This window comes from Mytilus edulis, chromosome 1, assembly GCF_963676685.1.
Source record: "Mytilus edulis chromosome 1, xbMytEdul2.2, whole genome shotgun sequence".
Taxonomy (NCBI): Eukaryota; Metazoa; Mollusca; class Bivalvia; order Mytilida; family Mytilidae; genus Mytilus; species Mytilus edulis.
In genome coordinates, this window is record NC_092344.1 from 32,584,182 (window position 1) to 32,590,181 (window position 6,000).

The 6,000-nt window shown below is 31.7% G+C and overlaps 1 long non-coding RNA gene across 1 annotated transcript; it reads left to right on the forward strand.

Annotated features, from left to right (window-relative positions):
* Window positions 1-1,731: 1,731 nt before the first annotated feature.
* Window positions 1,732-5,095, forward strand: LOC139481098 (uncharacterized). The gene is made up of 2 exons (XR_011654561.1): window positions 1,732-1,779; window positions 5,046-5,095. It is a non-coding gene; the product is annotated as an uncharacterized lncRNA (long non-coding RNA).
* The last annotated feature ends 905 nt before the right edge of the window (window positions 5,096-6,000 follow it).

Here is a 6,000-nt window from a genome sequence, read left to right on the forward strand (position 1 = left end):
AGCTTCCTATTAGCACATATGCATCAACCCTCTATCATGGAAATCGTGATGTAAAATATCATATCAACTAGGTGTTATATAAATATACTGAGTAACTCCATGTGCATGCAGACGCTGCATCAGAATGTTGATACATGAAAAATGGAAATCCACAATTGCATGGAAGTGAAACATCTCTTGTGCCGTAAAGTTCTGTATTAAATAACCCTCATTGTCAATTTCAACATATAAGTCAAGATAAGCGGCAGTCTTAATTAAGAAGCTCGATCCTGTATGAAGTCAGCCTCTATGAAATAAAGGGACACGTTTACTGGCTTAGTCGATCAGAAGAGCAGATCAGTTGACGACTGTCATACAAGTGAAAGGTTTAGCAAGCTATAAAACCAGGTTATCTACATAAGGACATGCATGTACCAAGTTAAGATTATAACAGTTGTTTTCCAGCCGTTTGATGTGATTGAGCTTTTGATATTGGCATTTGTAAAGGGACTTTTTCCCGTAAAGAATTTGTCTTGGAGGTCGGGTTTTTTTTTTTGGTGATTTTACGTTTGTTCTCCAAACGTAACAAATATGTTGTCAATCAAGAAATCAAGCATTTTGATATTATCAGTTTCAAAGAACCCTATTCCAGAATCAGGGCGATTTAAACAAAAATAGAAAGATTTATTCCTTCAAGGTTTGATTCGGCGATATGTATATCTACGTTGGCCATTTTTGAATGAAACAACGTAGGACTAATTCTTTCACTGATTGACGGTCTTATAGTTCGGAATTGGGAGCACCCGTGTAAACGGCAGGAAAACCAAATGCTTTGATACTATTGCAATAGGAAAGTTTAAAATTGATGTTAAACGGAAAAGGGGGCCTAACTCAGACTATTTTTTTTTAAAATCTGTTTGATTTTACTGTATATTCTTGTGCTATTTAACAATATGGATTGGTCATTTGTAACTTAAAGGACGGAAGGGATCGCGCATTGGAAATATTTGGGAAAGAATATGGGGGATATTAGATTTTTCGGCACTTCAAATTGGGCCGGGCGGGGGTAAAATTTTCTAAATTTTTTGAGAAGTTCTGTATTTCAAACATGGAAAAATTAGAAAAACAGATATCCTTTATCAGTATGATTATGATGTAAAATGAATCATATCGATCCATTTTGAATCTGATTCAAGTTAACTAAAACAATATCGAAATTTATACAATCATAAAACCGAACATACTAAGGTTAGATATTTACAACAGAGACTGCATAGATTAGCCACTAACACTGAAAAATAATAATGTGCCGGATATGAACACTGAAGTATATATATAATATTTCTAAAATTTCAGCAGTTTGAAAATGATAAATAAGATATGCAAAGCATACATATTGGTAACAAGCGCAGCATATCATAGCAATTTGTTAGCATCTTTAACCAAAAAAAAGCAAACCACAAAATGCAGACAAACTGACATTAAGATACAGTTGCTATTTGTTTTCATGCTTTTGTTTTAATTCCATCATTAAATAAATTAGTCATTCATCGCTGCATATTGCTGTTATTTACAATTTATTGCTTTGTTGCAAATCTTTACATGGTTTTGTAAAATTATGCAGCGAAGTACATATGCATTTTTGTCGAGCAAAGAAGCTGTTGTTTTCCGGATATTGGGGTTTGTTCCAAAGAAATACCAAATTTATCTACACCGGAAGCACGTGCCTACTTTCTTTTCACTTCCGGCCTTGTAAAATTCACCAGCATGGATAAACTCCAGCCAGTAAAACTTGCTAAAGTTAGTTCATAAATGCTATTCACAGTGTTTAATTTTCACTTAAAACCTTTACATGGAACCCCTTTTACGTTTTAAGATATGATGTACAGATATACTTATTTTTTTTCCAACTCTAACATGACAACGAGTCAATGGCCAAATTATTTATGCAGAGTTGTCCTTTACTATCGCCCCTGTAAATTATGATATAACCCATTTTAAATGATCTGCCTCAAGGATTCCGTATATAAGCAGGCATTAAAAGAAAGTATCATTTAAATTTTCTGATAAAAAATAAAACACTAATTTTGAACATTTACTAAAATTTCCATTGCGTAAATTTATTTGCCTTTTTTGGTCAATCGCGCGAATTTTAAGTCTAGCTTCTATAGAACATCAGTTAAAAATGGGCTTTGTTTGGCACAATTTGAGTAAAATTTTCTTTCCCCTTGTCTCAAAGCTCGAGGTCAAAGTGCCCTAATTCCTTCATAAATCTTCCTAATTGTACTGTTATATTGACAGCGACTGTCGAGAAAAGGGGGGGGGGGTGTGTATTGGAACTATTCCCCACCTTTTATAGCCATACTTTCTTACTTATTCACCACTATGAACTGTTATGGGACTGTTAAAATTCATCAAGCATTTTTGTTTTGAAAATTCAGGATAAACTAGAAATCAATATTGTTCCTTAGCCTTAGGCAATTTATTATCAAAATTCTCTAATGACAGTAGTGCTGAATTTTTAAATATAAGAACTTTAATTTGCAGAAAAATAATAAATCAATAATTTGTGCAATACAGTATCATATTTTTCGCTATTTCGACACCATAATGGTGAGAAATACTTTTATTGAAGTAACCCCTAGATGCATGAATGATGTTCACTACAACCAAAGTTTATGAAGGAAATGCAATGAATTTCAAAAGAAGTCTATGAGACCATGAGGGTCTTTTGTTTGGAAACTACCATATAAGTGATATCAACAAGCAGATATTATTTTATGCTCCCGCCATGGTGGAGGGGGCATTAAGTTTTATCCTTGTCAGTATTTTACGTCTGTAATCACTGGAGGCACACTTCATGTACACAATTTAATGTGAACAAGATGGTCTTTGATAAATTAGTAACAACCAATCTTTTGAATACATGTATGACACAGACTAGCTGCAGAACCTTGGCTATTTTGGTCCTTTTAAGACTTTTTGACAATTTGCAGACAAAAATTTAGTAAATAAATTAGTGCTTTATTTATCAGAAATACAGAAAATAATAGAAAAGAGACAGTAGGAGACTAAATTGAAGTAAGAATATTCTAGAGGGAAAATAAACAATTTGCTGAAATGGCCAAAGCTTCTGTTCTTTATGTTACTTTTTACTAGGGGTTGAAAAGTGTTAAACTTACAATGCAGTGTTCTCCCCAGAAATTTTGGATAGCATCACATTTGGCGTAAAAAAACCTGTATTTTTTCCAGTCATTTGTCGCGTCGCAGCAATGCTCTATTTTCTTTAATATGTTATATGTTTGTGTTGTTTTAATTCACAACTGAGAATACAATTAAACTATACCCATGATAACAATTGTTTCAATTTAATTATGTTTTCTATATTCATTTAAAGTTACAGAATTATTTTTTTCCTATTGGGCCAAATATAAATATATGTGTGGTTCCAGTTACCCTAGTACATACCCAACTCAAGAATGAATGAATTGTGTATAAAATGGGAAGAGAAAGTATCATAGCAATAAAATTTCATTTTTTTCTTTGTTATGTCTTAACAGTCTATGAAATTCATTGTTTCATGGTACTTAATGAATTAGTTCCAGTTAGTTCTTTATATCAAAATGATATATATTTATAACAAAAGTTAAGTTTCTTTAATCCGTATATATTAACAATGCAATTTCAAAAAGAATAAATTTAGTAAGAAGATCAAGCAATTTTCTTTTAGAGATTGTTTTTTTTTTGTCTTACTCTACTGTGCCATTTAATTTGTGCATTTGTAGTTATTATCAGAAAATGAGGATTTTTAACGTATCTAGCCCGGTTCCGATCTGTAGTTTACCCAAATATTTCAATGTCGGCCGTAGGAAAATTTACGAAAATTAACAATGTTTGACAAGAGATTGAGAATACATATCATATGGTGCTTGTAATGTGTCAAAAGGATGACACATCAACTAGGCCAATTATGATCAGTTTCTAAAGCAGTATCAAAATTATTTAGCTCAAAACTAAAATGTTTTATATACACTCTCGATTGACAAGTAAATATTATTATACGTGAAGGAAAAGAAAGTAATTTTTTGAAAGTAGTTAAAAAATACGACCAAACCTTTTTTCTTAAGGCCGAGAAAAAAAAGATCGATGTTTCCGGTAACCCGACCGACCCTGTTTTTTTAGCCCCGACCCTAACTTTTTTATTTGATCTTCAAAAAAAAAAAAAAAAATTGTATCAACCGACCCCGTTTTTGACACAGGCTTCTGATAGATGACATAATATTTTTTCTCTCTTGCTTCTACTTGCATAGAAAGCCAGTAAAACATTTTATTAATGTCAAAAGGTATTCCAAATAGGTTAAAATCCAAGAAATTTGCACAGCAGGTGCTTCAAAAACATTGCAAATGGCACACTTCCGGTTTTTGAAACTAATTACGGATCCGGACTTGGAAAAACCATGATAATTTTCCGGATTTCATTTACGATGTCAAAAAAAAAAAAAAAAAAAAAAAAAGAATTCCGACCTACCGACCCTTTTTTTCAAAATGATGTTACCGGAAACACATATCTTTTTTTTTAGGCCTAAGGATAATTCGTTTGTATCTTTGAATTTTCATTATGCAAACATAGATTTCGAATTGTTTAATGATTCTAATTACTTTTTCTGCATGTTGAATTTGCGATTTGAACATGTGGTATAAGTCATGTCAGTGATGTCACAAGTGACAGCATGGGGTATTTGTATCCAAACAGTTATTACCCAAAGGGCAATTAACACCTATTTAATCACTCTGAATTGCCTCTATTATCCCATTTAAAGGGATTACAATTTAAGGTGATATAATTTTTATAATCACAAGCAGGAATTAGATGAAAGTTCAAAATATCGACATGGTTTTACAATAGATACAATGAAAAATAGCATCCTCAAAATAATTATAGCGTTGTGGAAATTATTATAGCATCACGGAAATAAAATATAGCGTCACAGTGCCGCGACACTAAGACGGCCTGGGGAGAACACTGCAATGTATTACATAATAAATATTTTATTCCTATTTTCCAGGTCACCAAAATTTTGGGCAGAACAGGATCACAAGGACAGTGTACTCAGGTATTTTTTTTTTTTGTGAACATTAAGATTGTAAATGGGTTTTACTCAAAATGAGACTATCATCTTCCCAGGGTCAATTATTTTGTTTCTGTAAAGATGCTTGTTTAGTTAACAAGTTTAATATTGTCAGAAAATTTTAAATGTAACTTTTTTTCTTCATAAGGTAAGATATATTTAAACACTTGCATGCACATGTACATGTATTTAACATTTAGATTTTGAGCTGCAGTTGAAAACATAATTAAACAAATTCTTAGGACAAGGAACAATTATTTTTAATATAGTGATATAAGATACTCTATTATATTAAAGTTTTTCCAAGCCTTGCATCATTTAATTTTCATTACAGGTCCGTGTAGAATTTTTAGATGATAGTAACAGATCCATCATCAGAAATGTTAAAGGTCCAGTAAGAGAAGGAGATATCCTGACACTGTTAGAATCTGAGAGAGAAGCCAGAAGATTAAGGTATGGGACAGCAGTCAAACTTTTTTGTAATTGTTTGATAGTATTATTCTAAAGTAATCATAAATCAGTAAAAGATATGCTGAAGTGGTATTTCCTCTATTTTTCAAACCAAAATGAAAGTAATGTCTTAAAATGGAACCAAAAATCGAAGTTTTATACTTTTGTTGCAATTTATAAAATCATATAGTGAAGAATATACACTTGTAATGTAGCATAACATGGCAAAATTTATTTGTACACAGAAATATTTTATAAGGCTGTTTATTATAGAATATTATCCTTTCAATAAAAAAAGATAGATATAAAAAGATGTGGTATGAGTGCCAATGAGACAACTCTCCATGCAAGTCACAATTTGTAAAAGTAAACCATTATAGGTCAAAGTACGGTCTTCAACATGGAGCCTTGGTTCATGTATATTTGTTCAAAATGTATCATT